This window comes from Egretta garzetta, unplaced genomic scaffold (genome assembly GCF_000687185.1).
Source record: "Egretta garzetta isolate BGI_Z169 unplaced genomic scaffold, ASM68718v1 scaffold268, whole genome shotgun sequence".
NCBI classification, from domain to species: Eukaryota; Metazoa; Chordata; class Aves; order Pelecaniformes; family Ardeidae; genus Egretta; species Egretta garzetta.
This window is the reverse complement of record NW_009260600.1, coordinates 1781093-1789963: the sequence shown is the minus strand read 5'-3', so window position 1 is coordinate 1789963 and position 8871 is coordinate 1781093.

Here is an 8871-nt window from a genome sequence, read left to right as displayed (position 1 = left end):
GCAGCAAGCTGTAGGGTAACACCTTTCAGTATGATCATCCCCTGGTATCCTAGAACCGCTTGCAGAAGTCTCCCTGCCCTGTTAAATTTCATAGCCTTTTTTCCACTTTGTTGGAGAAACAACTTCTTTCACCAGTAGCTTGTTGATTCAGACCACAGTATTTGACTTAAATGCCTAAAGTGCTTCCATTCACAGCTGGGCATGGAGGTGAGGTTTTCAGGGGTCAGCAAGCCCAAAGTAAGTGGAAATCAAGTTCACAGTAATAGTCACCTGTAAATTGCAATTACCTCATTGTGCTGTCTTCTTCATAAGAGAGGAGCCCACACGATTTACAGATATGCCCCATTCTATGCTGTTTTTTTAATCTAATTCTCATTTTGAACTTAAAAGCTCTTGGTGTACTGGGGCTAAAGGATTTGCTGCTCCTGTTTGCTTCCCACCAAAAGCTGCAGCTAAAAGCTAGAGGGCAGCTGATGGCAGCATCCCTGTGGAGCATGAGGAGGGCGCTCATTCACTCCAGGAGCAAGAGAGACTGTGTCGTTCCCTAAAATCTGTCTAAACCAGAATGGCACCAACCCCAGTGCAGGAAGCATTCCTGCCCAGCGACTAAATGTGCTTCTTTTCGCAAGATGAAGTGGAGAAAAGGATGGCAGAAGAACATAATGAGGAAAAGGTGTTCTTAGCCTTGCTGTTCCTTTTACATACAATTCAAGGCAATTCAGCCTTTCCAATTAACGACCATGTTAGCCACTTCGAGTATGTCACTTTACAGGTCAGAAAGAATTTCTGGATGGGCCTTTTCTGCTTGAATCAGACCTGCTGGAAAAATCTACTGCTGCTCTCAACAGCTGCGGTTTGTTCCTGCATCTGCGTCTTAAAAATCCAATTCCTTCAAGTGACCGATTGCTTAATGCCCCTCTCCCCCTGCCTTTTTCTTTACTTAGCAGACCCATTTGCTAGGATTTCTCATTCTAAGTCCCCCGGAGGGCTCTCATCTCAGATATATTATGTTTTGATCTGGTAGATGAGAGAAAGCCCATTCCTAAAGCTTAGTCTGCCAAAATGTCCTTTGGAAGTTGTCACGTTGGATTGTCACATCACTTGCATTCTCAGACTTCTGATGTGTCTCTGTTTGTGAAGGTACCCTGTGATACCTTCAGTGCTACAAAGCTGTGTGATTGTCTTGGCTGACGAGCTTAAGGATTTTGTCCTTCTGAATAATTTAATAGCCATTCAATATAATAGTGTTTGCAGTGTTTACTTGGAACTTACGGAGCTGTCTTGCTGGCCTTTTCTGGTGCTTCTTGTATCGGTGTCAGTACACTTACACACCCTCATCTCAACGGTATCTGTGGACTCGAGAATCTCATTCCTCACCACTGCCTGCTTGCATATCTTCTGGGGTTGATTTGCTGAGAAAACTTATTCCTGCATCGCAGTTACGTGCTTTGCAGTGTCTTTCTGCATCTGTGCGCTGCAGGTTTTAGAACCTGAAACGTGGTTTCCTGCACTACCATTCACCACCCTCTTAATGCAGGTGACTTTACACCTACCCCAAAGTCTTAACTGGAGTATAATGATACACAATGAAGCTGATCATCTGTTTGAAAACTAATAAGAAGAGCTTACTGTGCTTAATTCCTGGGCTTTTGGATCTTTATTCATCTCTAGTAGTTCTGCTCTGACCCTTGGTTTGCCTTCTGGATTTAAAAAAAAAAACCCAACAACCAACCAACCAAAAACCCCAGAAAACAAATATAAAAAAAACCCTAAACAACTCCTCTTAGAAAGTTTTATCAGTGAGCTATTAAGCATTGCTGTAACAGCAAGGCCCATCAGTTCATACAGGAGATGTATTTGCATGGTACAAAGCAGATAACAGGCTTTTTTTTTTTTTTTTTTTCTCTCTGCAAGCCATGCTTAAGGAGTTTCTGCTGGTGATACCTTTTTTTGACAACTCATTAGAAGAAAACTTTTGCGCTGCTGTCAGGCAAAACCAGATACATCCTTCAGCCTCATCAGTCTGTTAAGTATGAAAAAAATATCTGTTAATCTAATAATTGAAATGTCATCAAGCAAGCAAACAACCAGGAATTAATTACATTAATTAAGACAATTATCAGAGGAAATTAAATGGATTTATAAGCAAGATGGCAATTTCTTCCTTCCAGTGCATTGCATTAAGAAGGGGTTGCCTGTACCTGTTGGAGGACAAAGGCATCTGCTGCACATCAGCTCAGCCACAGCTCGGTGTTCCGATGGGACGTAAACCTGGGAGTGCTAGCGCTCCAGACTGAGTGGAGTTTGCTGGTGCTCTGTTCTCCACAGATGCTCCATTTCACCTCTGTGACGGATGCACTCTACTCCTTGACCAAACTATTAGCAGTTTGGTTCAGGCTCCAAAGGAGCTAAAGGCCTCAGCTGTTACCAGGCCAAGAATTTCTCTAGTTCCAACCTGTTCTCGGAAAACCCACACAGGAACGGGGTTACATGGTGAGTATTGATGCCTATGGGCTTGGAAACTGGAACGCCAATCATGTGATTAACACATGAATAGCAGGTGGTTCTTCACAAAGAAAGGTGTGGGTACAAGGAGTGTCATGCTTACCTTTTGAACTGCAGGTGATTTGACTACAAGCCAACTACTTTACTCCATAAATACGACAGCCTGACTGAGCCTTCTTTGAGCTCTCCCTGCTAAGCAGCTGGCTGCGCCCCTTGAGCTGGGATGCCTCCTGAGGTTTACTCCTTGAGGCTGAGAGAAACCCTTACCAATTGCAGATCTTTGGTAAGTGACCTGCTAAGCAGCTGGCTGCGCCCCTTGAGCTGGGACGCCTCCTGAGGTTACTCCTTGAGGCTGAGAGACCCCTTACCAAATTGCAGATAAGTGACTGATATCACACATAACCTTGAATTACAGTGCACTAAGATTGTTGTTTTGGTAAGTTTGACTGAGTGTTGGTAACTTTGAATCATTATTATATCCTCTGCAGTAAGTAACAGAGTAAACCTTGCCATTGAACTTTAAGTCTCGCTTTTACAACACCATTATTTCAAGAAACCCACTGTTGCTGCAGGAGAGGGGAAAACTCAGCCTCTTTCCAGATTCCTCTTCTGCAGCTATGGACAGCCTCTGCTTTCATGGGGTCAAAACACAGCTTGTCTTTGGGGCGTATTTGCACAGCACAGGCAAAGAGCAGACCTAATTCAAATTAGGGAACTGATTTCCTTGTTAAGATGGGCAAAATTTGTTGCACAGGAGCTACACATTTGTTGGGCCTTATGCTTCCTTTCTTAATCAGTTTAGTTGCGGGCCAGTCCGTGCTGGTATCCTTGATTTATAGCAGAAGCCGAAGCCAGGCTGTGTTTTTGTTGCTTTCAAAGACTTCCTGGAATTGCTTTGCAACCTTTGTAGAGCTTCAGAGTGCAGAAATATTGCAGAGTCCTGCAGTGCCTGGGTACCCCCAGTATAGCAGCAGGCAGGTACTGAGTCTTGTGGAGCTGAAATGGGCTTTGTGACACTCAGCAGGTGTCTGACATCATAGCTGAGTTTCTGAGAGCACTGACATAGCGGTGACTAGCTTCTGCTGTGGCAACTATAAGACCCATTAGTGGCTGCTGCCTGGGAGGGCAGGGTGTGAGGGCGCCTGGGATCCCACCTTGTCACATAGGATACCTTCAGTAAGTTCTGTGAGGGGGGAAAAAAAAAAGTTTCTTTTATCCTTTTGCTGCCTTTTAGCTCCTGCTCTGGCCAGAGTGGCTGTCATCTCTGACACAGTGACTGCAGCACCCTCCAGAGGGATCTGAGTGCCTTGTGTAGCATCCATACGCTGGTGGTCGTTCTCCTTCCATTCCAGGTAAATACACCCTCTCATCTTGCTTGCATTTCTGCCTCTCCATACGGGTTTCAGGGATTTCTGGGTGATGCCTCTCAGGCCGGTTCACTGTGCTGAATTTGGGCTCTTTGTTGCTTACAACAGTGGTATTTGGTGTGGTCCCAGGATTAGGACACTGTTGCAGTACATTATATCTGACTTGTACCTGGCTTTGCTTTGGAGGTTTTTCAATAAGCATCACAAGAAAGATGAGTTCTTAAGGAGAGATTTGAAGGATGACGATGATTAGCTTCGAGGGCCTTTAGGGGGAGGCCTCTTTCCAGCTATGCAAGTGGTCTGGGGTGCCAACACTATTGTCTGGGAACTCCTGCCTGCAGCAAATGTGGATATGGAGATGGGCATCATGGGATGCTTGGCAGGAGCGTCAGCCTCTGGATAGCAGAGAGAGATGACTGGCAAGGAGAGGGCAAAGCCCTGAAGTGCCTGAAAGGCAAAGAACAACTTGGTTTAAAGCTGACATATTTATGTCTTCTTGTGCTCTTTTTTTTTTTAACTTTTTGTTTACTTTTATTTAGCATTTCTATTCAAAGTCCTCAGTCCCCACCAACTTTGCTGGGGATCAAGTATGATGTTCCCCTGCTTCCATGTCTGCCAGGGTCACCAGACTTCTTGGTTTTAATCTATCTTCTTCACTGCACTTTAGGGGGATCGGTTTTTGCCTGCTACATTGAAGTGTATCATTGCTTTTTGACTCCCTGACAATGGTACTATAAATGACCTATTGCATTTAGGTGCATCTGAGAAATTGGTCGAGGCCTCCTTGCATTTTTGCTGTGCTCGGGGGATATTTCATTGCTCTCAGAAGATTCCCTGGAGGGTTCATGGAGTCTCAGAGCATCTTCCCTAAAAATACCCTGTTATTTCTTGATCTGTCTCAGCATACGGCACTGAAGAAGTGGTAATCCAGAGTTAGTGGTGTCCTGTAGTTAGGACAGCTTTCCCCATGAGGCCAGACAGCCCTTCTCTGCAGCGGCGAGGGAAGCCACAAGCCCCCTGCTGGCCACCGGGCAGGGAAGGGAAGGAGAGTGAGGGCCTCTGAGTGAGCCTTGGCACCTCAGGAGGCTCCTTGCTGGCCTGTCACAGCACCAGAGCATGAGGAGAGGCCTCTCCACGCAGCAGCCGGTGGCTGGGATGCAAAGATGCAGCCTGTGCTGAACATTGACCTTGTGGGTATGTCCCTGGCTGCACCCAGGGAACATGCTGGGGCTTGAGGATGGCTTGTGGGGTGGGATGAGGAGACCTGCAGCTGGGTGTCCACTGGGGAGCTCCAAGAGTGGCGTCTGTTTATTTTCCTTCATATTTCTCTCAGAAAGAAAAACTACTCCAAGGAGTCAAAATGCATGACGCTGAGTGTTAAACTTGACAGGCTGGGTTGAGGGAGGCAAATCTGCTCCCAGCAAGGTCCTGAGTCTTTCTATGCCTTCTCAGTGCTCTGTGCTGGGACCTTCTGGTGACAGCAAAAGTGGAAATCCTGGCCTGAGATGAGCTGAGCAGAAAGGACTTTGCTTATTGGGTCACAGTTTGCCTTGAAGTGTCACAGGAAAAGGGAAGACACTTAGAAATTCATCTCCTGCCGTGCCTTTTGGCCTGAGCTGTGCTCAGTTCTGTGGGCCCTGGGACAGTGTCCCTGGGAGGCTGTGGGGAGGGATGGCACCCATGCTAGTGCAACAGCTGCTCTTCCAAGGTGAACTTTCCCACCTTCAATTGCTAACACAGAGTGAACTGAGATTTGTTGTGGTCACTAGGAGTTTGGGGTTGGGTTTAGTGCCTCAAACCTGAAGGCATGTAAAGCAAGGGCTTCCTCCCTCCATGCCTTGGGGGGGGAAAAAGACACCCAGCCCTCACTACCAGCCCCTGGCACCCTGGGTGCGTCCCCTGGGAGGATATTTGTCACAGGCAACTTCTGAAAGGGAGATAAATGAATCTGTCTGGTGAGTCCTGGCAGGAAGGAGGAAAGGGCAAAGGAGGGAAGGCAGACAGGGTTATCCATGCTCCATAGCAAGGGGAGGAAGATGCCAGATGGAGTCCAGAGGTGGAGGTAGAAGTAGGGGGAGGGGGGCTCACCTCGGAAAAAGGGTGGCATGCAGACAGGGTGACCTGGAGGAAAGACGAAGCAAGCGAGGACAGAGCAGTCAGGCCCACCGGTCTCCGTCTTCCCTCTGTGTATGTGCCACCCTGGGTGTATACCATTGGACTTTGGTTCTCCAAGGGGACCTGGGAGGCCCCAGCCACTCTGAAGGGACTGAGGTGAAGTGTAGGGGAGCTCTGCCACTGGCTGCGGGGAGCCGACGACAGGGACTGTTGGATGTACCTGGCCCTGGGATGGATGGAGCAGTGAGCATTGCTGCTCGGAGCTGCCACAGGAGGAGATTCGGAGCTCGTGTCTACTAAGTGACAGCCATTTTCTGGTCCAAGGTTGGCTTTTATAATGCTCTGGAAGTCACTGGTGTAGGCAGTCTGCTTGGAGATTTGTGTGACCCGTGGAAGCACTGGGTGGCATCAGCCTTGACATTTGGGATCACTGGAGGGTTCCCACAGTAGGAACACTGAGCAGAGGACAGTGTTGCTGTTGCTCCTAGTGGTTTGAGGCTCATCAGGGTTCCATCAGTGACATCTGGGCAGGCTCCCAAGATTCTTGGTTGCTTGGTATTCACCTTGTTATTGCAAGCCTGTGCCTGCCTTGTCATCAGAGATGCTGTACAGAGAGGGCAGGTGACACATGAAGGCTGGGGAAGGAGGTGACAGTCCGCTCACGCTGCCCTAATGCCAAAATCCCCCAGACAGTTGCAAGTGGGGAAGGACTTGCCTGTGGGATGCCCCAGGGCTGCTCTGCACATCCCTGAGCGGGTCTTTGCTGCTGGTGGCATGGGCTCATTGGGGCATCATGCTTTTTCCCTGGAAGGAACCCACAAAACTGGCGCCACTATCCAGTTTCTGGCAATTACCTTTCTGGAGTGGTGGCATTTGGAAACCGATATTTAAAGGTTTCAATTCCTTGCAGGAGATGCCCTTGGAAGAAGTCTTGCTTGCTTGGTTCACATGGATTTGTTTGTCTTTTTGTAATAAAGTGCTGTAAAATTCTTTGTAAATTGTAAAACAATTGGTAAAAAAACCAAATGCAGACACTCCACAAGGACCAGAAATACCATTTGTTTCCAGCCCAGAGAAAGTTTTAGTTAAAACTGTATGTGTTTTGCTGAGTGGGAAATAAGCACTAAACCTTGAAGCGTTGTCTTACTAGGAGTGACAGATGCTTTAACTCCCGTATGAGCATCAACACATGCTGGACGCCCAGGCAGCCAGGGGTAGATCTCGTACTAATGTTCTGTTCATTGGAGACCGTCACTCTTCTTTTCTCTGTCACAACTGTTTAGACTGTAAAGCTTTCACAAGCTTTATGTGTCTGCATCAAACTAGTAAGATTTCCCAGATGGAGCCTCCCTCCCAGAAAAGCGTTTCCATGGATTTTCTGTGTGTCTTTTCTCAACTTGCCCTTGAGCTAGCAGCTCTTTTTCTTTCCTTCTTTTTATTGCAGTGTTTGGCAGTCCATGGTGGGTGCCTGGCAACTTTGCAAGCGTGGGGCAGGCGGCCAGCGAGGCTGTGGGTCCCCGAGTGGGAGAGGCCGAGCTGCTGGGGGCCGAGCTGTCGCTTCAGGCCACCGTCCATGGGAGGACTGACTTTCTGCTCCGTTCGGAACAACCTGTTCACATGTTTAAGAATGAACAGGCTGAGATCCCTTTCAAACTTCAGGCGGTTAATTTTGGTTTAATGTCTTCCCAAGTGCAATTACGCTCTAACAAACAAGTCTCCAGGGTCAGTCGTGGGCTGTGTCAAATCACTGATTTTTCCTTCCCATCCATTTCAACGTAACGAAGTGTTCTCTTAAGACACAGAGTACCTCGACATATGCTGTCTTTTTATCATCCATTCTTTGTGCTTTTCTTTTACATCCCCCCCATTTTCTCTCTTAAAAATTATCATCATCATCATCTCTTTGCCTGGCAAAGTCCATTTTCCCTTATATTTTACAGCCTGCATGGAAACTACTTCTGAAATATTTCTTTTAAAGAACAATAGCCCGGCTGCACCTCAACATAAAGTTCCTGGGAATAAATAAGATGGCGCTTATTTTTTTATTTACAACATCCATCCCTCCTTACACAATCCCATACCGACTGCTACAGACAGCAGTGCCAGGCGTGGTTAATTCTGAGGAAACTCCCCAAACTCCATGTAGTTCCTAAGCATTAGTTCTGGAGGCAACAGAGCATTAACAAAAAGGCACTGCGAGCTCAGAAATGTGGTTTGCTGCATGTGTTATTCTACTATGCATGCAAAAGGGATGTTTATAACAGAGATACAGATGACTTTTTCCCAGAAAACCAGACCATTTCCATGGAGCCTGCTGCTGGGAGCAGAAGCCTTCTGCTGCGGCGACTGATGCTGAGCAGGAGCAGCCCAAGCCCGAAGCTCTCCGCAGCAGCACAGCCACCCTGCGGGCAGCTTGTGGGCAGTGAGACGGGGTCCCAGCCATGAGGGACCTGCACAGGGCCCTGCCCAGGACACCCAGCACCCTTAGGGAGCAGAGGGGTGCCAGGGCTCTCCACAGGAAGGAGCATACCCCAGAAAAGCTGGAGGGGTTCAGCTCAGCATCCCACTAGAGCATTTCCCTGCCTCCTCCCGCTCACCTTGTGCTCGTGGTACTTACGGGATTGCTTTTGTGGAAATTTCTGCTGGGGAAGTCTTTACCTTGCAGTGCAATTTAGTAGCTAGCAATAAAGGAAGAGCCTTTACCAGCAGACCACAGGCTTGCTGAAGAGGCTCCACGGCCACGTATCAATGTGACAAAGCTTCCCCCCACTCCCTGGTTCTACATCCATTTACAAAGACTACTGTTAAAAATAACTTGTTCAAACAAACACAAAATACCAGCTGTTCTCTTATTCTAATATAACATTTTAATGACAGCCCCCCC